A 25,100-nucleotide genomic window follows, 5' to 3' on the forward strand; every position below is an offset into this window, starting at 1 on the left:
CACCCTTCTCCAAGGGAGACTTTGATGCCCTGCCAGGAAGGGAAGCATGAAGTTGAGGCCAGAGGCTGGCCACTCTGCTCTCCTTGAGAAAGTGTAGAAGGCTAGAATTATGCCTATCCCCTAAATATTGCTATAGTCTAGGGGAGAAAATTTCTAAGTTCAAGTTGAGCTCCTGATTGTTATCCCTTAATGGAAAAGGAACCCCCCAAGCTACATATCCAACATTTGACTCTTTTACCAGCAAATTCCAATTCTACAAAGAACACACAGCAAATAACAAAAAAAAAATCTATTTATCTAAGCCAATATCAAATGGAAATTAGAAAAGGTATACAGATGAGAATATGCCAGAAAATACACAGAATGAATAAGCTTTCCCTCTGGTATTGAGATAATTCAGCTCAACAGGGAGGGAGGTGGGGATGGGGAGTGTGTGTGTGTGTGTGTGTGTGTGTGTGTGTGTGTGTGTGTGTGTGAAAAAGAGAGAGAGGAAAAGGGAGAGTGAGAGAGAAAAAGAGAGAAAGGGAAGGAGGGAGAGGGAGGGAGAGAGGGAAAAAAGAGGAAGGAAGGAGGGAGAGGGAGGGAAAGGGAGGGAGAGAGAGTAAAAAAGGAAGGGGGGGAAAGAGAGGGAGAGAAGGAGATAGGGGAGAGACAGTCAAGACAGAGAGAGACAGAGACAGTGAGAGGAAAATTTCTAAAGTCTCTAATGTAGTAAGTTGGGGATAGGGACACGATCAAGGTTCCAGCTCCACTACAGGTCAGCTTGTTCCCAGATCCATCAGAGATCTAAAGAGAATCCATAATCATGTCTTCTTTTTTGAAGATGGAAACCAGAAGACAAGGATGTCATTTTTCCCACACTCTTGTTAACTTCACCTTTAATTAGATATTGAATAATCAGTCTCTACCAATGAGGAAAGTCTTCTGCAAATAGTCTTTGAGCCTCAAGTCACAATCATAAGTGTGATGGAACTATATGATCATATCCTTGTAGGTCATTTTTTAAAAAAATTGTTAAAGGGGCTTATCCTGTGCAACACGGGTTCTTAAACTGGAGTCAATGAGCTTGTTGTTTTTTTTTTAAATATGTTGATAACTGCATTTTAATATAACTGGTTTTCTTTATAATTCTGTGTATTTTATTTTATACATTTAAAAACGGTATTCTGAGTAGAGGCCCACAGACTTCATGAGATTACCAAAATGGATTGTACTACCAAAAAAATATTATTAAGAACCCCTACTTATCAAACTATATGATAGATAATATGGAATAGGCAAAAGGGCAGTCGAGCTGAAGTTAGTGAGTCCTGGGTTCAAATTACCCTTCAGATTCTTACTAGCTGTGTAAACCTGTGCAAGTCATTTGACTTTTCTGGGCCTCAGTTTCCTTACCTGTAAAATAAAAGAGTTGTACCCAATGACTTCTAAAGTCCCTTTCCCCCTTCAAAATCCATGGTTCTATGATTCTCTAAGAGGCCGTAAGTAGTAGATCAGAATGTGCATATATGCTATAGGAGATAACCCACAAGGCTATCAATGGGCTGGGTCAATCCCCGTCTTGCCCTCTCAATCAATCAAAATGCCCTAAGGTCTCCAGGCACAGTATAGTTATCCCTTCCACGTGGCTAGGATTAGGGGAGTAGCACTCCCATGATCTGGAAAATTCACATAAAAATTTTTGGCCCTTCCTTGTACCAGAGAAGTCTGAATTATTATGGCATTAAAAGATAAAATGTGTTGATATTATACAATACTACACATAAATTGTATGCATTTATGAGTTACTAAACTTTTTCTGTGCTATCTGCTGGCCTTTGCATGTCATCTGCAGCTTCCACAAAACTCCCCCAAAATTCCCATGTAATTTTTTATGCCAACCTGCATAGGGGAAATGAGGAAATTTGCGATGGGGAAGGGACAACTGCAGTTCTTGAAGAGGAAAGGGGGATGATAATATCACCTAAGTTGAGCCCTTCCTCAGGTATAAAGTCAGAGACGGTGCCAAAAATTGTGCTTCTGCTCTGCTCAAGCACGTGGTGACTTAATTTCAATGCCTAACTATACATGCCCAAGAGAAGTGCCCCTTGGGGACCCAAACTCAAGTGTAGCTGGGGACAAAGGCAGCCACAGAGCCCCCTGCTGGGATAGGTTGGCCGTTTCATTTTTCCGTGCAATACCTGCCCATATCCCTGAAAGAAAAAGGAAAAAAAAACCCCACAAAGTGTGAGCATTGTGTTCTCCTGATGTTAATAGGATCATAGTATCTCCTAACAGTTTAGACCTTGAAGGTTGGAGGCACCACTACCCCTTTTCACCTTGGTAAAGCTGGGCATATGGCGTTTCCCTCTCAGGGGTGTGTACACAGATGGCAACCTGTTTCCCATATGCTGCAGGCTGGCCTCTCGTCACTCGAAAGCAACATCGCTTCTTTTCTCCTTGGTTTCTTCATCTGTAAAATGAAGGGTCTGGATCTGATGACCTTTAAGATCCCATCTAGCTCTAAAGTCTATGATTTTATCCTGTGACTATGGTGTTCCCCATTTGTGACATGCCCTTTTCCTGCCGCACAGGGCCGGTGAGACAGTAATTCAAAGACTTTGAGCTCTCATCAGTAAAGGGCTACCTATCTACCAGGGATTCAATGTGACAGTGTTCTCCTGTTAGCAGGAACTGGCATCTCACGGCCACATCGTAGTATGGCAAATGGTTAGAGAGCTAACCTCAGGATCACAAACTTCTGTCAGCCAGTCGACAAACATAGATGGTGGGGATTCTTTAGACACCATTCTCTAGCAGTAAGAAAAAAGAAAACTGCGACCAATAGCATTGGGATTTAATTTCTGTACCAGGTCCCATGGTCCATAGAAAGATTTTGAATCTATCTAGCCTGTCCCAATTTAGGCCATGTCAAAGGATGTCCCCAACTAAAATCTTTGTGACCAAGGCCTTGGGATCATGGTGAAAAAAACTTCAAATAATAAGACAAACAAAATCCCCAAGCCAAGCCACCAAACAGAGTTCCCAGGAGTTCAGATTAGTCCTTCCTTCCTTCCTTCCTTCCTTCCTTCCTTCCTTCCTTCCTTCCTTCCATCCTTCCATCCTTCCATCCTTCCTTCCTTCCTTCTTCCCTCCCCCCTTCCTTCTTTCCTACCTTCAAGCTTCCTCCTCTAGAAAATAGGAATAACAGGTCATACATATCTCAGGAAGATAGAATTACAGAGATAGGAAGAACCATAGATATCTGGCTCAACTCCCTTATTTTCCAGAGGAAGAGACCAAAGCCCAGAGAGATAAAGTGCCTTAGATCACACAAGTGGTATGCAGTTGAGCCAAGATTTGAGCCAGGTCCTCTAATTATGAAGCACTGCCTTCACAACAATGTTATAAGGTAGTTGTGCAAGTAGCGAAGCCCATCTTACAGATGAGTTGACTGAGGTACAGAAAAGTGAAGGGACTTCCTCACAGTCAAATGCCTGGTGAGCCTCAGAACTGGGTCTGAAACTTCAGTCTCAAGGCTTTTGTATTTTCTGGTATATACTTTGTCTCAAAAAGCATAGTGTGGATTGTTCCAAAGGCTTACTCCTCCACCCTAACCCTCACCCCTGACCCAACTGTCCCTTGAAGAACTCTGATGACTCCCTAACACACACTTATATTTGGGAGACAGCCCCAGGGAGGCTGATTCCTAAGAGTTTCCATAGACTTTTCTAGTCATTTTAACCGAAGTGGAATAAAGCCCTGGGGGGTTGCATGGCTTCCTTACCCATTACCCCCGGAGTGATAACTTAATTACTATAACATATGCCTGCCTCCACCTCTTTCCTTTTGCCTTTTCTCCCCACTCTGCCTACCCCTCTTCTCCTCCTCCTTCAAGAGGGCTGGTAGAAATTGTCAGGGAGTTGATCAGATTTATTCAATTTGGATTTAACAGACCTGGGACTCCTATTTCTCCTTCAGGTTCATAAGGTTTTTGATTCCATTTACAGGTTTATTCATTTATCAGATATTCGTTTCAATTCACTTTAAACATCAGCAGCAGGGAGATGAGTTCAGGGGAGACGTGGATCATTTCTGGCTCACATTCATTTGAGAGCCACGTGGCTCCCAGCAGCAAGGCTGGGCTGGGGAGAATATTAAAGGGATGGGATACTAAGGAAATGCAAATATGACCAGAATAAGGGCTAAAGGGGACTGCTTTACTGGAGGGACTGAGGTCATTATCTTAGGGGCACTCGTGGGAAGCCCCTGGCTAAGGGTCATTGTCATTTCGTGACTAGCAAAGACTGTCTTTCTTGCCCTTTGAGTATATCTGCACTGAATTTCCTTTCTGCTAAAATAGTACTAATAGGCGAGAAACTCTGAGCTTTGCTGATCTGACAACCCTATGGAAGGGAATTTCTTTTATTCTTTTACTGCACTAACACCTAATATTGTCAGAGAAACAAAAAAATCATGAGCTTGGAATGGACTTCCTCAGCCACCCAAATGCAAGGTCATCTCCACCCTTGAGTCTTTAGTGAGCCTTCCACGTTCTGACTCAGAGACTGCTCCTGGTCCATCTAAGGTAGTCAGCTGGACCCTTAAGCTATTCTCCTTGTCACATTCCCCTCCCTTTTCTTAGGAAACCAGTCACCATTCTCTGAAAGTTGACCTTCAGAGACTTGAAGATTATCATCAAGTCCATCTTCAGCCTTCTCTTCCAGGAGAGAAACAATCCCAGCTCCCTTCCCCTGTCCAAATAGATCTCCCTTTATAAATCATAGCAATCATTGTTTCAATAGATAAGGAAGCTAAAGGGAGCTACCCAAGGTCACAAGCCATTAAATAACAGTGGACCAGGCCATGAGAGTTATAGCTCATAGATTAAGAACTAGAAGAGACCACAGAGACCAACTAGTCCAATGCCCTCATTTTTTGCAAACAAAGACACAAAATTTCCCAAGGAAGTTAAATGATTTGCCCAAGGTCACACAGATAGTAAATATTAGAGATGGGATTTGAACCCAAATCCTCTGATTCTAGGTCCAGCGTTCTGTCCTCTTTACTATGCTCCACAGCCAGAACCATAATCCAAACCCATGTCCTCTGACTCCAAATCCTCTTCCCACTGTTCTCTTCAGTGTTCCTCTTTGCTTTCAACTTGTCGTATGTCCCATAACTAAATGGTGCACTATGATATTGTAGTATGTGGCCTGCTCAGGGAAAAATTTGAGAGTTGTTTCCACAATTTCCCCCAATAGCTCTGCCATAGTCTTCAGCCCACACCCTCATTCTGATAGATGCTAGGTGACATTCATGGCCATTCCCTCTGGTGTCAGAATCCTGGTCCCCAGGACCTCAGCAGGCAGACATCTGAATATTGTAAGGAGCGAAGATTCCTCTGGAAGCCCTTACCCTGCCCCAAAGCATCCTTGTTCCAGAGCGGGGCAGAGAGTCTGGGTGAAGGCAAATAGGTGGGGGTAACCGGGGACCAGCTCTCTGCTAAGCTGTCTCAGAGGCTCCATTATCATTCTAGCTCCTCTGCCAGCTGTTGGCAGGCTGTCGTTTTTTACCTTACGTGGAAGGGGGGGGGCCGGGGGCAGCTCAGATTTTTTGACAAGGTGACATGAACAGAGAGACAATAACTACATCACTTTCCCACTAATCTCAACTCTCTCTCTCTCCCCTCCCTCCTCTATTCTCATCTCCATTCTCTCTTTCTGTCTCTCTTTCTTTCTTTCAATCTTTTGCTTTCTCCATTCCTTCCTTTCTCTCTCTCTCTCTCTCTCTCTCTCTCTCTCTCTCTCTCTCTCTCTCTCTCCTCCCTCCCTCCCTCCCTCCCTCCTTCTCTCTCTGTTTCTGTCTCTTTCTTTATCTGCCTCTGTCTGTCTCCACCCCCCTTCTTCCTCCTCCTTCCCAAATCTACTGTTTTCCCCTAGAAGAAGAGGCCTGCTAGGCCCTCTATCCCTCCTCTCACTGCCTAGAGAAACTTAAATAACTCTTAGCATATACTGCAAGATCCCATGCTCATGTGACAGGACTGCAAAAGGTCAACATTGTCCTTAGCAACACCTCCCCTGGTGTCTTCCTTAACCAGGCTGAGCCTTGATTTCCATATCTAGAAAGCCAAGGTTAAAATCCCTCTCAATCCTCCCTGTCAGTCCATGAGCTGAGAAAGGTGGAGGGGATGGAGTGAGCTCCTGTCTTGAGTGTTATGGCCTCCTGGAAAGATCATGGAACATGGGTCACCAAATATGAGAGCTCCAGGGAACCCTGTGACCTCTCCCTGTCATTCCACAATTGAAGAAATTGAGGTCCTGACTTTCCTCCACTCAGATCTTTTAGGGGTGGTCTCTCCTAATCAGCAAGGTCTTCATAGGCACAGTATATGTAAAACACTAACAGCTTCCCAAGCTTAATGACCCTACTATGGAATAAGAGAGTAATAATAAGCACTTTCTGGCTATCTCTTCAGTAACTCCTACCCAGGAGTTGAAAAGAAGATTGAGGCATGGATGTGTCTCATGATGACATCCAGTTCCATTGAGGGCAGAAGAAGAAGAAACACAGCCAAACAGAAGGAGGTTAGGCCTTAGGAAGAACTTGCCATGTGGCTCAAACTACAAAGTGTAGTGTAGTGGAAAGGGTGACAGGAGACCTGGTTGTATCACAAACTAGATGACTTTGGACAATGAATTTAATTTCTCTGGGCCTCAATTTCTTCACCTGAAAAATAGGTATAATACCTATGAGAATCATAGATTTAGAGCCTGAAGGGACTTCAGAGGTCATCTTTTGCAACCTCTTACATTTCAGGTCAGGAAGCTGAGGTCTAAGGAAGTTGAGGAACTTGCTCAATGCCATTCAGGTAGGTAGAGGCAGAGATGAGATTCAAACCCAGGCCCTCAGATTCCAAGTCCTATGTACTTTCCATTGTACCGTGCAGTGTATGGGTCAAGTAATTATTGGAAGCAAAAGTCCTTTGAAAGGCACATCATTCCGTAGTCATAGCAGTCATTGTTGTTGTTCAGTCATTTCAGTCATATTTGACTCTTCGTGACCCCATGTGGGGTTTTCTTGGCAGAGATAATGAAATGGTTGGCCATTTCATTCTCAAGCTCATTTTACACATGAGGAAACTGAGGCCAACAGGGTTAAGTGACTTGCCCAGGCTCACACAGCTAGTAAGTGTCCGAGGCCAGATTTGAACTTGGGAAGATGAGTCTTCCTGACTCCAACCCCAGTGCTCTATCTGCTGTGCCACCTAGCTGCTCAATCATAGAAGTTATCATCATCTAAATATGCCATTAAGAGAAATGTATAGGATGGCTAGGGATTTTCAAGAACAAGAGATACCCCCTTCCATGGCCCCCAACCCCTAGACCTAGGTGAAGGGGAAATAGCCCAGTCTGAAGATAAGGAGATGGGTAGATTGACTTGTGGAACATAACAGTAGCCTAGATAGACCATCACTTTTAAAAAGTAAGATGCTATATTGCTGATAGTGACAACTAGGTGTAACAGTGGATAAAGCACTGGGCTTAAGGATGGAAAGACCTGAGTTCAAATCATGCCTCAAATACTTAGTAGCTATATGACCCTGGACAAGTCAGCCAACCTCTCCAGGCCTCACTCTCTTCAACTACAAAATGGCAATAATAATAGCACTCAACTTCGTTGCTGTTACTCGCCCTCCCAACGACATCACAGGTGATGTCTCAACTTGCCCCTGAACTGGATTGAAGTGAGGCAGAGCTGCACAAAGTCATCAGCCTCACTCTCTCTTCCTGAGCCATCTAAGTCCAGCAACAGCACACAAGTGATGGCCTGGGACACAGAGGGCGACCTTGGCATTTCCATGTCTGACCAAGCTCTAAGTACTCCACAGAACCTGCTTCAGCTGCATTGGAACAAATAGTTCTCATCCACCCATTCGGGGGGGGGGGGGAATCCACCTGCTTACCTTATGGGGTTATTGTGAGGATCATATGAAAGAGATAATATGTGTGGAGTGCTTTATAAACCTTAAAGCGCTAAATGAACGTTAGCTATTATTATTATTATTTAAAAAGAAAGCAGAAATTCATAAGCAATGAAATCACACCCCTATTTTTCCTTCTGAGCAGATTTCCTCAGGGTTCCCTTTAGGAAGAGTTGTGTACTCCCTTCTAGGTCATATCTCCCCTTTTCTGTACAGTGAAATTTCCAGGTGAAGGCTGAGGACCACGTAGGGAGTTTGTCTTGGGCTGGAAATTTGTTTCACTCTGTCTTTTTGTGGGTTCTGCTGCTCTAGAATTTGTTTAGAGCCATTTCTGCAGGTATTTGGAGGGGTTTGGGGGAGAGCTCAAGCAAGTCACTGCTTTTTTTTTGTGGCAATTAGGGTTAAGTGACTTGCCTAGGGTCACACAGTAAGTGTCAAGTGTTTGGTCTGAGGCCGGATTTGAACTCAGGTCCTCCTGACTTTAGGGCTGGTGCTCTATCCACTTCACCACCTAGTTGCCCCAAGTCACTGCTTTTACTCTGCCATCTTGGCTCTGCCCCCTAGGTAGGGTGTTTGAAAGAAAGCTTGTGTGGAGCCCTGTGTTTTCCCTTTGATGGGGGGGAGGGGGTACATAATCTAAAATGCCTAGTTACTTGAGTGTTTTTATTCCCAGGCTCAGAGAGCAACCCCCTTGGACTGTGACTGGAGTGGCAACAGAATAGTCCCACTACTGAAAGAATCCATGACTTTAGGCCAGACCAGCCCATCAGTAATTCAATTGGAAACTTTGGGCAAATTACATAATACCTCTGGGACTCAGTTTCCTCATGTGTGAAATGAGGAAGTTAGACTAGAGAACCTCTGAGATCCCTTCCAGACCTAGAATATCATGATTCTATCCACCATCCACCATCTATTCCACCATCATGGATGCATTCCTTAGGATGAAATATTGCTTTGTTCTCCTATACTTTTCTTAAAATAAAAGTCTTCTCATGGGAAGGGTAAGCATGATGGGCTTGAATGTGTATCTGAGGAAACCCTGGAGTAACATGAGCATCCTGAATGGGGCAGTAAGAGGGAAGAAGAGAAGGAAAGGACACGGAGAGGTCAGGGGCAGGATTTGATGGCAAAGTATCACCTCTTTTCTGGCTCAGGGCTAGCTTTAAGTAGACTTTTGGCACCTAAGGAGCCCGGCCACAGGGCAAGGGAAGAAGTGGAGCTGAATGTAAAGCATAGCTTTAAAAAAATCCTGCGGGCTGTATTGAAGAAGATTTCATCCTCTCTAAGCCATCCCAACCTGCTTAACTGTATTCAGGAGTAGGGGAAGGGTGGACAGAGGTTTAACATGGAGATTGGGAAGCTGTGCCCGAGAATTATCAGTAATGTCATTAGAAGTCTCTATTTCTATGGTATTTTCTAGTACTTTCCAGTGAAATCCCTGCCATAACAATCCTATGAGGTATATGGTGAACATAGCATTATCCCCATTTTACAGATAAGGCTCAGAAATGTTAAGTAACTTGCCTTGATTCATACAGCTGGTAAATTCAAATGTCATAACCTGAACTCAAGTCTCGTTACCCCAAATCCAGTACACTTCCCACTATACCATGTGGCCCCTCACTGCCCTTCCTCCCCCTTCCGAAGGAGCATCAGAGGTTGCTGTTGTTGTTTTTTTGGTGGGGGGGGAATCAAGCTTGAGGGGGAGCCTCACAGTGAAGGGCCCCCAGGGCAGGGTCAGCTCAGAGGAACCAAGCCAGTGTAGTGCCTGGCTCAGGCTATCAGATGCTGCCACAGCAGGGCACTGCAAATGACTTTATAGTTATTGTTCCTCAAATTGGACACCCCCTTGGAGCTCACATAATATGAGATGAAACAGCCTGCAGGAGGCTGCAGGGAAATGGAACACTGATGGAGGGAATTTTTTATTTTTTTTCCCCCATAGGAGAAATGCTCCAGACACCACTCCCCCTGCTTTCTCATCATCTCTCCCCACTCCGCACCTTCTCTAATCTCCAATTCTGTCTCAAATTCTCAGTGTTGTTATTTAGAAAGGTTCAGGATGTCTCAGGCATTGAAATAATCCACCACCCCCAAACATCTGCCCCTGTAATTAGAGAGGGAGGAGCTTGCATTTTTAAGGGGGAAGGTAATGGGGGAAATTTGTGTGTTTGTGACTGTGTAGGTATGTGTATATTATTACATTGATTCAACAAACATTAATTAGGAACCTATTACGTACAAGGTACTGCTCTGGTTCATAGCTGTCTGTATGTGCATAAATGCATGTCTGCATGGTGTTGCATATGTGCATAATGTACATTGTGCTGTATGTATAGCTGTGTATGTATAGTCTGTGTTGTGCTTTTAAAGCACTGTTTCTCATGGGTGTACATGTGCCTAAATTTATACTGTGTATTTATTATGCATGTGCATTGTACACGTGTCATTCTGTGTGCAGCTCTGTAAGTGTTACATACCCTATGTAACTGTACAGATACTTATTGGGAGCCTACTACGTGCAAAAGGCCATTCTAATGCAGATGGTGTCTGCATGCATGTCTTATGCATTTGTGCATGTAGCTCGTGTGTGCAGCATGGACATACATGTGTTTATGTACTGTTTGTAAGTATTTGTATGTATGTTCGCATATGTTATACATGTGAGCCATTGTAGGTGCAGTGTGAGCATGTGTGTGAGTGTCTACGTGTGTGTGTGTGTGTGTGTGTGTGTATGTGTGTGTACAGAAGGGAGAGTGAGTCTTCCCAGGGCAGTCTGGGCTCAGCCTTGCAGATCTACCCTTTGCTCTTCAGCATGGCCAAAGTCTGATCATTTCCACCAGCTGGAGATATAATTTGCTGTCACTTGGCATCGCAGAACTCCCATGCTACTGTGGGGGTCCAGCAGAGGAAAGGTGTCTTGGAAAGGGACAGCGCAGAGCAGGAAACTGAAGACAGAGTGCAAGATAACAGCAGAGCAAACACACGAGAGCCTTTCAGACGAGAAGAGATGGAGTAAGAGGGCAAGCGAGGAAGCAGAGGGAGGGCTGCTCCGGAAGGAGGCGGTCCCTGGGGAAAAGAAGTCAAGGAGCAGGAAGTCAGAGGCTCTTCCCCACGGCTCTGCAGTGATGAGCAAGACATTTCTATTACATTCTGAGCAATTCAGAACCCCACCCCATTTTAAATTTCATAAAACAGTTAACCTTTTAGAAAAGTTCTCCGAGCCGGGGGAGGGTGGTTGTCCCTCAGAGTAAACGTCTGGATTTGGCTGTGTTTAGCTTCAAATTCACAGTCTCATTAATTCATGGTCCTCACAGAGCCCCTGCGAAGAGTACAAATACGGGGGGCACCTAATAGAAGTGGGAGAATGAGGCCCCGTACTCAGACGAGTATGATGTAGTCTTAGTAGAAGCATAGGAAAACATGAGTTTTCAGACACATAGGCACCACCCTCTTCTCGGGATCATGGACAGAGGTCCAGCCTCTGCCTGGGAAGCTGGTGCTAGTGAGTGGATGAATAAATAGAAAACAGTCCATTATTAATGGCATTCAGTGAGTGACCCCTGTGTACAGAGTCGTTTATGATTTATCGTAGAGCCATAAAAGGCCAGGGATGGAAGTGATAACGAAAGGTCATCTCATTTATCGCCCTGTATCCAGGCAGATCCACACCTAAATAATCCAACAGTTGATTATCACCCTGTCTTGGAAGACTGTTCCCCAGAAAAAGGAGGGGGCAATAGCATCCTTCTGTCACCTCTCCATCAATGCCAGGAAGTTCTTCGTATAATTTCTCGTGATTTGTGATTATGATTACAAAGGAAAACATTATTTTTCTGTTTATGATTAAATACTAATGGAACAGCAAAAATGTACTAAGTGTAAAGCACCAGGATATATTTACCATCCTTTCTGTTTCCATTTACTTCAAGTGTAGCTACATGGCCTTCTCCAAGTTGTCTGCACCATCTCATTTAGAGCAATGGGCAAATAGATTTCAGAAATTGGGGGGCCTGGAACTGAGATTTCATTGGTATAGAGAATGCCTGATGAAGAAACTCTTCTGAGTAACATAGGTCATATACACATACATGTACATATACACATACACATACACATACACATACATACACATATACACGTGTGTATATACATACATATATACATACATATATAAATAAAAAGTTGATGGCATTAGAGAAGTGCTTAATGCACTAAGGGTCTAAGTGGTTTGCCCAGGATCAGAGGCAGGTCTTCTTGACTCAGAAGTCAGTTCTCTATCCTCAATACCTCATTGTCTCTCAGTATTAACAAGAAGAAAAACTGTTGGAAACCATAATAAGGATTAGGGTTAGGCCCATGCAAGACCAAACAAGAAAAATGATGAGACCCTCATATGGATAACTGTAGTTGGTTACATAGCCTTACACAAACTAAGTATCCAATAAATCTTTGTTGAAAAAATGAATGATTAGATTTCCTATCGATTAGCAAGGACGGGTACCTATATACATGCCTGCCATGACTGTTTTAAGAATAATGAGACAGGGCAATGGACTGGATGACTTTGGAGTTCTCATTTGGATATGGTGGTATTTTAGGAGGTCTGGAAGAGGCATGCTTTGTGGGAGGTGAAGGAAAGAGGGTTGGCTCTGAAGTCAAAGTTCCTGGGTTTGAATCTCAGCTCTCCCAACTGTTGATTTTGGCCAAGCCACTTAGCCTTTCTTGGCTTTAGTAATCTCATCTTTAAATGAGGGGCTTGAACTGGATAATCTCTAAGGCCCTAGATCTGGGATCCCCAACAAATCCTCAAAAAGGGAAGAAACATGACTGACGGATGTTGGGTCAGTGCTCGTAATGTGTCATTAAAACTTGGTTCTGCTTTCTGCAATGCCTCTAATTAGTACCAATTAGAAGTGACTTTAGACAAGTCACTTACTCTCTCTAGATCTCAGTTTCTTCATGTGTAAAATGAAAGCAATAGACTAGATAACTTCAAAAGTCTCTTCTAGCTCTGATATCCCATGATTCTAGGAACTTCTCTACTGACATCACAACATCCCTGGACACCTGCCTACCTTTTCATGTTGGGAGCAGAATTCAGCGTCATCAGGGAATTCACATGGTTTACACAAGGGACTGTCACTTGTCCCAAGCCTTCAGAAAGAGGTGGAAATGAACCAAGACTTCAGATCCCAAGACGCCTGACTCCAATGACAATCGATGACATCTCCCGGAAATAGAATGGGGAGTGGGAGGAGGGGTTGCTCTAAATCACGTGCAGATTACAGTCGTTCTGTTTGCCTTTTCCGCTGCAGATCCGATGATTTAAATTAGGTCTCGATTCTTGTTTAAATTATAGTTTACTGTTCTGCACCCCGCTCAGAAGTGAATTACCTTAAGCAGTGGTATTAATAACATGGTTATAATTAAGCCTCATTACTGCAGGCAGTTTGCTGAAACAAATTGCTTCTTCATTATTATTATAGCACCTTTGGTAAAAAGACATTTCCCCAGAATGCGACCTTGATGCTTTATATAGTAAAAGGGGAGATGTGATAGAGATGTAAGGATGAATTAGCATCTTTTGCCTTCTCTATCCGGCTCATTAAAAGGAAAAGAACGCAAGTCAAAACCAAGCAGCCTTGATGGCAATTTTAATCTGTACGAAATGGATAATGAATAGGTTTGAACTTTCTGCGACATTTTTGTAATGGTGTTTTATTTATACGATGCTACTATTCGAATAAATAAATAAATAAAGAGCTGTACAGGAGAGACAAGCAAAGCCAGGGAGGTTCCCACAGACAACCAATAGCTCTGAACCCTCATCTTGTTATCATCAATTGGTTTGAGAATTTCCGGCTCAGAGCCAGTTACACTGGAGATCCATCTGTTTATTCTAATTCAGCTATCATACCTGGGCCTTCAGGACTAAGAGTGGGGGAGGTAAAAGAAATGACCTAGAAAGGGAACACACCGAGTTAAAAATGTGTGTAAAACACTATGAGTCTATTCAGCCCTGTAAACACATCTCCCATTTTTTGTTTGAGCCTTCGGTCATGCTTTTGGTATCTGCCTGCCTTGACCTTGTCCACCATTTTCCCGTTCCATCCCTATTCCTTAAAGACAGGCTGAGAAACTAGGTTCAGCAATAGAGACAGAGCAGACATAGGGACGAAGGCCATTGGCATGGTCACTTCCTGTTCTGATTTTTAATTACTCTTTGTAGTGATAATTAAGACTCTTAAAACTGATTCTGTTTGGTGATTTACTTTTCTTTGTAATTAGATGCGGAGATTAGACTGTGCTTTTCCTACTACACCAAAGTTTTCCTGGAAAGAGGCTTTCCCACACAGGCAGGAAATCTGGGGACAGCCACAAAGCATCCCTCCCTGCTGTCGGAGGCATTTACAGACACTATTGTATGCTGAGTCCCGTTTCTCTTGTGAAATGACCTGGGATTCTCATTGGACGAGAGAGTCCTAGCTGGGCACCTTGCTGTCTCACTTTTTTCTATTTTGTACCTCACTCCTGACAGGGGCTAATCCATCTCTCCTGACTTTATCTCCAGCTGGAGACACACAAACCAGGGCAGGCAGCAGTGCCATAAAGACTCTCTTTATTGGCATGCCATGTTTCTGTCACATACGCTGCCCCCAACAGAACACGCTGGCATAATCAGTGGAATAAATCCTCTGCCATGAGTATGCACCACATGCACGTGCACTGCGTGCTCACACGCAGACACACCTTCCTTACCCCCGTCCATAGGGCAAGCATGGACCACGTACAGCTAGTTAATGCTGCACCCATCACCTTGGCCCACTAGAATAGCTGATGACAATAACTAGCATTTAGACAGGGTGTCCCAAAAGTCTTAGTGTAGTTTTAAGCTTTCACACCCTTAAGAGTTTAAAACTGCCCTAAGAATTTTGGGATGGCAGAAAAAGCCCTTTAGGCAAAGCACTTTACATACGCCATCAAAGCCAAGTCATACTATTTACTCCCTAGACAGCAAGGCCAGAGGCAGTGCATCCCAAAAAAAATTCAGGATAAATCCTGGCAGCCTGGTAGCCTCAAACCTCTCCAGGCTCCCTCCTTTCCCTCTGACTCTTCCCCCTGATTTTTCTTTTCTATCTGAAAGCAGCATCTGTATTGCATAAAGGGCAATAGCTCAGCCATAAGGAAGCCCTGGGAAAGGTCAGTCACCTAGCCAAGGGATTTTTATTCACCACTCAAAAATCTCTCAAGAATTGCTGGACCTATTGGAATAGGCCTCCGGGCCCAGGCCTCTAGATCCCTCTGCAATTCTGATGCTGTGTTCAGGCCAGCACCTTAACGAGAATGAAAGACATGCCCAGTTTCATGACCAGGACACAAGGAGCCTGGAAAAATTATGGCCCTTAGCCATTCCCCTGGCATCTAGAGATGCTCAGCATGGGTGAGTGGGTCATGGGCCACAGTACAGGGTTCTGTAATGCCCCAGGTGCCTGTCTTATGCAGGAACGTAAAAATGGCCAAATCAGGGTCCATTTGGTGCTATTCTGTGGCCAGCAGAAAAATGTGAAAATGGAAAATGTGGTCATCCTTATTTACAACACCTAAAAAGCCCAGCACATCCCAGTTCTTCTCAGTAGCCATGTATGCATCGTTATTCACAAATTTGTCTTAACCTTTTTGGAATCCATTTACATTTCCTACCAGTACCACCTCCTGGGGTAATGAGTTCCATAAGCTTAGTGCCTGCTGTGTGAAGGGACACTTCCTTTTCTTAGTCCCAAACTTACTTTGTTCAAATTTCAAAAGCCCCTTTCTCCCACCTTTGTCAAGTGTTTCAGGATTTAGTGAGCAAGTCCATGCTCTCCTCTCTATATCATTCACACATATAGTAGATAAGAGAAAGAGACAGAGACAGGCACAGAGATATGAGGAAGAAAGAGAGAGATGAGGCAGATAGATAGATAGATAGATAGAATGATAGATAGATAGATAGATAGATAGATAGATAGATAGATATAGACAGAAAGATAGACAGATAGATAGATAGATAGATAGATAGATAGATAGATAGATAGATACATAGATGTAGATAGATAGATAAATAGATAGATGAGGCAGATAGAATATATAGATGAGTTGGACAGATAGTTAGATAGAGTTCTCCCCCCCTTCTAAATATTCTCATTGCTCTTCTCTAAGACTTATCTATCTCTATTAAGTTCTTCTTATATACTCAGAGTATCTGTATGTGAAGGTAGAGTCTACTAGTAAAGTTGTAACTAGAAATTCTTTTACAGGGAGCAAAAACAGTTGGAAGGAGGATGATGGTAGCACAGAGGATGACCATCACAGATACAACTAGGTGGCACATTAAAGAAAGCATTTGACTTGTCAGGAAGGTCTGAGTTTAGATACTTACTTGCTATGTGACCTTGGGCAAGTCACTTAATCTCTACTTGGATCAGGTTCTTCATCTGTAAAATGGGGATAATAGTAGAACCTACCTCTCAGGGTTGGTGTGGGGATAAAATAAGATATTTGTAAAGTGCTTGGCTTATCTGAAAGCACTATACAAGTGTTAGCTATTATGATCATTATTAATATTAAGACTGGGATTCCTAGGCTGGAAGTATGGTAGCCACTCACAGACCTGACCGCATGTTGTTCAGCAAAGAAGCTTTGATATGTCCCATTTTTGACCTGGGTATGTTGACCCCTCCCTAGACAGTCTGGTATCCTTTCCCCTCTCTCAGGGGCTTACCATATTGGTGGCAAATTTTGTGCACCAAATCAGCTTTGGTCCTACCGCATCTCAGAACTCCCAAACTCAAGATTTACCGGTTGTAGCCTCCTCAGCACCAGGGACTATAGGCACACTTAGAAGATGTAGTCATATGGAGAGGACTTTGGGAGAGAGGGAACCATTGTGAAAGGAGTCTGTGGGAGGCATCCAATTGAAGGAGCAGGGTTAAATTGTGCTAAGGAAGTGAGAGGGGCAGCTCTGTGATGGTGCTGTGGATATAGCACTGGGCCTGGAGTCAGGAAGACCTGAGTTAAATCCAGCCTTTGACACTTACCAGCTGTGTGATCCTGAGCAAGTCACTTAACCCTGTTTGCCTCACTTTCCTCATCTGTCAAATGAGCTGAAGGAAATGGCAAACTACTCCAGTATCTTTGTCAAAAAAAACCCCGAATGGGGTCACAGAGAGTTGGACATGACTGAAACAACTCAATGACAACAAGAAAGGGAGTTGGTGCATTAGGGCAAAGCCCTGGACAGCCTGTCCTAGTTATAGACTTGGTCACAAGACCTATATTTAAGTAACTTTGTAACTAACTAGTCATGTCTCTTAGTCTCCCTTATCCCATCTGTAAAGAGAGAACAGATAAAGCAGTCGCTAAGAAATCTTCTGTTAGTCTAGAATTTTGTTCTGAGTTCAGATGTGTCGCTTTTTGTAAAAGACAGAGTATTCTCCATCTCACACCTATCCCCTTCAACCTACTTGTTTGCCACTGCCAACACTCTAGGGAAGGGAAAGGGAATAAGCATTTTTATAGCACCTACTATGTTCCAGGCACTATGCTAAGCCCTTTACAGATGTGCTGTTGTTCATTCATTTCAGTTGTGACCCCATTTAGGGTTTTCTTAGGAAAGATACTGGAGGGATTTGTCATTTCCTTCTCCAACTCATTTTACAGATGAGGAAACTGAGGCAAACAGAAGTTAAGTGACTTGCTCAGGATCACACAGCTAGTCAGTGTCTGAGGCTGGATTTGAATTCAGGTTTTCCTGACTCCTGGCCCAGCGCTCTAGCCACCGCGCCAACTCACTGCCTTTATATTTGAGTTCAAAAGATTATAGATTTAGAGCTAGAAAGGATTTTAGAGATGATTTAGTTCAACCTCCGCATGGCACAGATGAGGAAAACAAGAGTCAGAAAGATTAATTACTTGTCTAAAGTCACATGAAATAAGTGGCATGGCTGAGATTTTAATCCAAATCCTCTGACTCCATATGAAATACTCTTTCTACTGCACCAGACTACCTTGAAATCTGCCAGGACTATCACATGCTGCTCCTCCCACATGTGCTCCTCCAGTTCCTATCTCTAAGTCTTTGTGCTGTCCTCCAGGACCAGAATGTTCCTCGCCTCACCTCTCCCCGACGTCCCTCAAGATTCAGCTCAAGTTCTACCCTTGGAAGGAGGCCTGTCCTGGTCCCATCAGCCACCAGGGCCTTCTCTCTAAGATTACTTTCCATCTGTTCTATATTATACCTTTCAGGTACTTATTTATATTAAATTAAATTTATATCAAATTATATTAAATTTATATAATTAAATCATTAAGAGTAGGGATTATTTTTACTTTTTCTTTGTATTCCAGAATTTTGCACAATGTCTGTCACGTAGCAAATGTTTAATAAATGACTGTTTGTGGACTACTGATTACATTAATAAGTCTTCTTTTATTGATTCTCTTATCTCTGGAGCAACTGACTACAGTGTCTCCATCAGGAACTGAGAACAGCCTGGATGGGAGGATGCAGATTCAAGGCTCAAGAGTCCAGCAGAAAAGTTTCAAGAGGTTTAGTGGTACTGCATGAAGACCCATCCCCCAAAAGGGAGAGAAGAGCTTCTAGCAATCAGGAGCTGTGCATGATCCTTTTGCCACACATGCTATCTAAATGAGAGCCTACTTTCTCCTGGACTCTCTATGTACTGGTGGGAAAGTAAGTCACAGTTTTTTCTGAAGGATACTTTGTACCCATAGCTCTTACCATAACAACTTAGTGAATCCCCCTTTCTAAAAGCTAATTGTCTGGCTGGCTAGTTTATATCAACTGCTAGTCAGTCATGGGGAAAGAACACTGGTGGGGGCTTACAAGCTCTGGCACCAGAAAACAACCCCCTAGTGAATCCCTCAGGGCTATTCCACTAAACAAAAACCCTAAAACCATGACGGGAAGTGTAGAAACTGTCCTCTGGGACCTAGCCTGCCAGTGTGACTGGAAATCAGGAGAATAGCTCCAGAATATCTGCTAAATATGAAATCACAAGTACCTATTGTGTAGATCTTGTTTGTTTATATACATATATATATAATTTTATACGTGCTATATTACATAATGATTATATATTATGCACATTTATATATGTACATATACATACATATAATTCAATACATTAGTTCTGAAGTTGTCTTGGTCATCTGCATGATTTTCTAAATGTACTTTTCTTTTTTACTATTGTATCATACTTTGAGTGTGTTGTCTACTAAAACCCCAAGATAATTGATAGACCAATTGTCTTCTAGCCATATATTCCTCCTTCTTATATTTATTTTGTTGTTGAGTCATTTCAGTCATGTCTGACTCTGTGACTTCATTTGGGGTTTTCTTTTGGCAAAAATACTGGAGTGGTTTGCCATTTCTTTTTTTCAGCTCATTTGACAGATGAGGAAACTGAGGTAAACAGGGTTAAGTGACTTGTCCAGGCTAACACAGCTAATAACTTCTGAGGCCAGAAGTGAACTCAGGTCTTCCTGACTCCTGTCCCAGGACTATCTATCCACTGTGCCACCTAGCCGCCCTCTTATACTTGTATAGTTTACTTATACACTCAAGGGTACAAATTTACATTTATCTCTATTAAGTTTTGTCTTAATCCATTCAATCCAACATACCAGCCCATGGAGATCGTTTGGGATTCTGATTCCAATGTCAATGCCAACTCTCCCAGCTTCCTGTCATCTGTACGTGTGTATTTGTGAGGAGGACTAGGAAGAAGCTGATCTGGGTGCCTTTAATGAACTGATTTCTCCCTCACTCAGATGAATCATAGAAGGCTTGGGAAATAGAGACAAAAGATGTCAATAGATTGAACAAATTGCTAAGGAGGATTTTTCCTTTTTTATCCCGTTCAGAGGTATATAGTTATTTGTTGGGATCAGAAAGGTAGTTTGCCATTGGCTATCAAAAGATTGGTCACACCTCTACCAGCCTTAAAAAGTCAACTGTGGCACTAGAGTCAGGGCAGGACCAGTTTGTGGGTGGTGATTCCTGGCAGGCTAGAGAAGGGGAGCCTACTTCTAGGGAGAGGACTGTTCTTTACTTTGCCTTTTCTAAAGGGTATGAGGCAGAGGGAATTATTTATCTGTCCTGTCCCACTCACATCAGCCCTGGTGCTGTACATCAGAGCTACTCACCTAATAAAAGACACCACATAGAGCAGGCAGGAGAATCAGTCATCACAGACAATGGTGACTACAATGACCCTAGGCCACAACCATTGAATCAAGAGATAATTAGTGGGGCAGCTAGATGGCGCAGTGGATTGAGCTCCAGTCTCGGAGTCAAGAGGATGTGAGTTCAAATGTGACCTCAGACTCTTGACACTTACTAGCTGTGTGACCTTGGGCAAGTCACTTAATCCTGATTGTCTCACCAAAAAGTGAGAAAGAGAGAGATTGAGAGAGAGAAAGAGAGAGAGTTAGTCCTCGTAGTTGCTAGTTGTGCTACACAGTCCAACGGGACCAGGGAGCCCAGCTGAATCACTTCCCAAACAGAGGTACTGCAGCTGGGGGAAGGATGATGGAGAAATCACTACAAGAGGAATGACAAAGTGGCCCTAAGTGATGGAGGAAAGAGTTGCCTAGGCATGTGTTCCACTGTGTCTCACTACTACTGTACTCAGTATAAATGCTCAGTCTTCCCACTGATGCTGTGTGAAAAGTATGCCCCAGGTTAACGGGGGAGACATTTAGCAGCTAATGCTTTTACTATGCCATCTTTAAAAAAAAAAACTTTGCTTTCAGCTAAGTGTGTCTACTGGTTGACTATGAAAGGTGAGCGCAGCAGTAGGGGTCTGTAGGCTGTTGTTTTAGAAGTAAAGCCCTACAAAATACCTAAAATCTAAGGTCGTTGTTACCCCCCTGGGGACTCAATTTGCCACCGCCAGTGCAGAGTACATGAGGGAGATGCTACATGTATTTTTCATCCATATACCATCTATTTTTCTATTCAAGTCAGTGATAAAAGCATTCATTAGGCAGTACAGGGCCAAGCCCAGAACCCTGGAGCACTTCACTAGAGATATCCTTCAGACTGAAATCAACCCATTAATAATTACTCTTTGGACCCAGTCACCCTAGGGATAGTCTTTAATGGTTCAAATATCATGCTCTCCCAACGTCATTCCTCTTTCGCTGCTGAGTTCTTGCTCATTTTCAAAGTCCAACTCAAATGCCACTTCTTCAGGAAACCCGCCTTGCTCTCCTCTGTCAGTAGCAACCTTTTTCCCTTTAAACTACTAGCACTTTGTTTTGCATTTCTCTAATGTACTTATATAACATTGTGTACAACGGTTCAATTATTGTATATATAATACAGTAACAATTTATATAATAATATAATATTGCATGTAATAGTGGGGGTTTTTTTCACTCTCCTAGACAGTAAGCTCTATGAGAGAATGAATTAAGTCTTATATAAACTTGATATCTCCCTTAGAACTTAGCATAGTTACTGGACACAGAAAGGACTTAATAAATATTAAATTTCAATGAATTGAATTTTTCTTAATACCTCTCCTAAAGATAGGCAACATTTTGTTGACCTTTTTAGCCACAGCAACACATTGGGCCAACATTATTAGGGAGAGAGGCTCCCTGCTCCCAGATGCCCTTCCTCATCCTCCCCAGAAGAGTGCAGACCTCACTACTCACTGATGGGCACCTCTCATCTCACCCCTCAGGCCCTACTAATAGGGCATTTTGATTTCTGGAAGGAAGCCATTGTGTGTTTGCTACAGGCACCCAGGTGGCCTTTGAGGCAAAAAGCCACCAAGCCAAGGGCTGAACTTTCCCCAGGCCCTTCAGGCTCTTGTCATTTCATTTCTTCCCAAAGGAGCCCATTGTCCCTCTCCTGAATGACTGAGCTTAGCTGGCAATTAAATCACCATCTCCAAAGGTTACCAGGGAGAAGGTGCTTCTTTCCATTGTTCAATGGAGAGAGAGGCCACACTGGGTTGTACCTAACCTTTCCCCAGGGAGGTTAACCCCTTGAGGCTGAGCTGGGCAGGGCAGGGTAATGGGCCTTTCCCTTCCTTATAGGCCCAGGAAAGTAAGCCACTGGCATATAACCAACCAGAAGTAGAGAATTTGTTCCAGAGAAGGTGTGGCCCAAAAGAAGACATTTGGAACTAGAGATTGGGGTGGGTCAAGGTAAATAGAGTCTACTCTTGTTTAGGCATTGATTGTCCAAATGATGGACAATCCTGGGCAATTCTCTGCCTGAGAAGCAGCAAATATGATCTTGGACTTGGGGCTTATTCTATATTTGAGACGTCTTCTGGGTTTACTTCATCCACTACCATCCTGGATCAGTTGTGAGTTCACCCTGGGCTCTGGATTGGTTCATGCTTTCACAATTTTGGTTTTGGGATTTTTTTAATTGTCTGATCCGTCTCATAGATCCAGGACACCTTGATATTCAAAGCATTCAAATAAGCCACATTTAATTTGTACTGAATGGGACTAAATTCTCAACCCTGAATAAGTAAGGATTTCTATTCAAGGGCACAAGGACAGTTACAGGTTAGTGGCTCTCCTTTCGAAATAACTATCTTTCCTCACATCCCAGACCAGACTTCTCAGCTTTTCTCAATAGCAGCAGGAGGAAAACCATGCAGAGGTTTTCTTTTCAGCTCTTCATATTAAATTTTCAGGTGTTCCAGATAATCACCTTGAGGGACTGGTTGAAAATAACCTTTCTGTTTTTGAAGACAATCAGCTAAGGAAGTGCTTATCAATGGTTCCTCCCCCTTTTAAAGATAATCACTAAATGGGGCTGACCACTTTCATTCTAGAATTATGAGATCACTCTCCTCAGTAAGAACCCAGATGGGGATATTTGTTAAACTATATACTTTCATTATCCTAATTTTCCTAATTCAATAATGGTATTTCATACACACAAATATATGTAATTTTCCTTTTGTTTAAGTGGTAGCTCCATGACTGAGCAATTCAAGAATGAGCTATGCCCCTCCCTCATCTCACTCCCAGAAGGAAAACAATAAAAATACCTGTAGTTTCTTGGTTTGTCTTGGTAAAGAGATCTTTCTTTGTTTTCTGTTAAACTAGTATAAATCTGAAGTAGGAAAAAAATAGCAAACTGATGACTCCTCTTGCTTAGAGACGTCTTATAGGGAAGGACTAAATGGAACTGTATCCCATGCTAAATATTAGACTCAATGATTCTTTTTGTATACCTCTTTACACACACTTTATTATTTCCACTATTTTGGTCTGAAACACCTTATATAAGAATGAAGATATGTAAATGCATGTGTTTATGTGTTTGTACTTTGAATGTGGATTCCTAAGATTAATTTGGTCTCCATTTACTTCTTGCATAACAAAAGTTATGAACTGATAGATAAAATGCCTTCAAAAAAGTCTCTGCTCACTGCTCTACTCTGGAATTTCAGATAAGATTAATTTTTCTTTCTCTCAGATCAGAAATAAGGATTGCTATAAAGTTAAATTTTAAGTTCAGCCTCTGAGTCTTGAGTCTTGTGTGTTGAAAGCTGATGGGAACCTCATAGTCCTTGTGAGGAAGCTAGATTCCTCTCTGTACTTGAGAAAGCACCAAAGTTCCATCCTTGGGTATCTGTGAATGTCAAAGACTTACATCTCAACTGTTATCACTTACAAGAGTGGAGATCAACATCGGACTAAGGCCAGAGACCGTCTCAAGTCTGGAGAAACATACTCAAACCAGGAGGTACTTTGGAGCTCATTTTTCAGCAGCTAAGTCCTTGACCATTTAAAACCAAAGACAAGATGACTACACTCCCAAATTTAATCCCAATACATTTGACTTCATATAAATAAGTTTTCCACATGGGTTATTTTTCATTTTCTAGTGTGGCTACTTCACTTAATACAAAAGGTATTCACTTGAAGAGCTTTTGCTGCTAAATGATGGAAAAGACCAAAAATTCTCCTCCCCTTCCCCTTTAACATGAATTCATATTAACATAACATGCCCTACTCATGAGGGATGGGATTTGCACTGGACCTGTAAAAGGAAGAGTCTTTGGGACCTGGATCCCAAAGCCCCTGAATCCAGATCTCTGGAGTTTGCCTGAGGCACCCGGCCCTTCCCAGTCAGTAATCCTTTTATCTGCCCTTTCATTGTGGCCCTCATTGTCTGTACTTGGCCCACCCCAGGCTACTTGCTACCCCTAGATCCCATCCAGATCTTTTCACAGTCTTTCTGTATAAAAGTACCAACTTTATCCTCACTAAATGCTCAGATTCTTAAAACCTGGACCTCATATTGGTGTCGCAAATAGTGCAGACTCACTAGGAATCTTGCCCACCCCAAATGGTGTTTTAATAAACTACCTGGACTGAAAGAAGGATTGAGTGGTTGAATTCTTTTAAGGCAGACCCATACCCTTTGCCCTTGCATTTTGGGGTTCCCAAGACCACTAGACCAAAACACTACTGCCTTAACTCATAGCTTAGAGGGACGTGGAAATGTATGCCATCCCTATGCTAACACCATTCTCAGTCATCATAGGACCCTAAAAGTTGGGGATTGTGATTGTTTGTTTTTTCCCCCCCATCCTGTATCTGGCAAACTCTAACCTCCTACTCTTCACTGTATTTCAGTGGCAGATATGTGTTATTCAGGCATTTGCAGTAGTGTTCGACTCTTCATGACCCCATTTGGAGTTTTCTTTGCAGAGATTTTGGAGTGGCTTGCCATTTTCTTCTCCAACTCATTTTATAGATGAGGAAACTGAGGTAAACAGGGCTAAGTGACTTGCCCAGGGTTACATAGGTCTGAGGCCAGATTTGAACTCAGGAAGGTGATGTACCAAGGGGAAAGTCCCTTCTCCTTGCTAACTTTCCTTCTCTTCTTCTCACAGAAAAACCCCTTCTATATTTCCTTTCATTCTCCAGTTTTGTTTCAGACCATGATGAAAAGGCACACCTCCTTACTAATTCTGTCTCTCCTTACCACCAATCTCTCCTTATCTAGTGGGTCTTAACTACAAATTTTCTTAGGTTTCTAACATCTTTAAAAATCTTTTGTTTAGTCTTATCATCCCCTCGA

This window comes from Phascolarctos cinereus, unplaced genomic scaffold (assembly GCF_003287225.1).
Source record: "Phascolarctos cinereus isolate Bilbo 61053 unplaced genomic scaffold, phaCin_HiC Scaffold_726;HRSCAF=1367, whole genome shotgun sequence".
Classification (NCBI taxonomy): Eukaryota; Metazoa; Chordata; class Mammalia; order Diprotodontia; family Phascolarctidae; genus Phascolarctos; species Phascolarctos cinereus.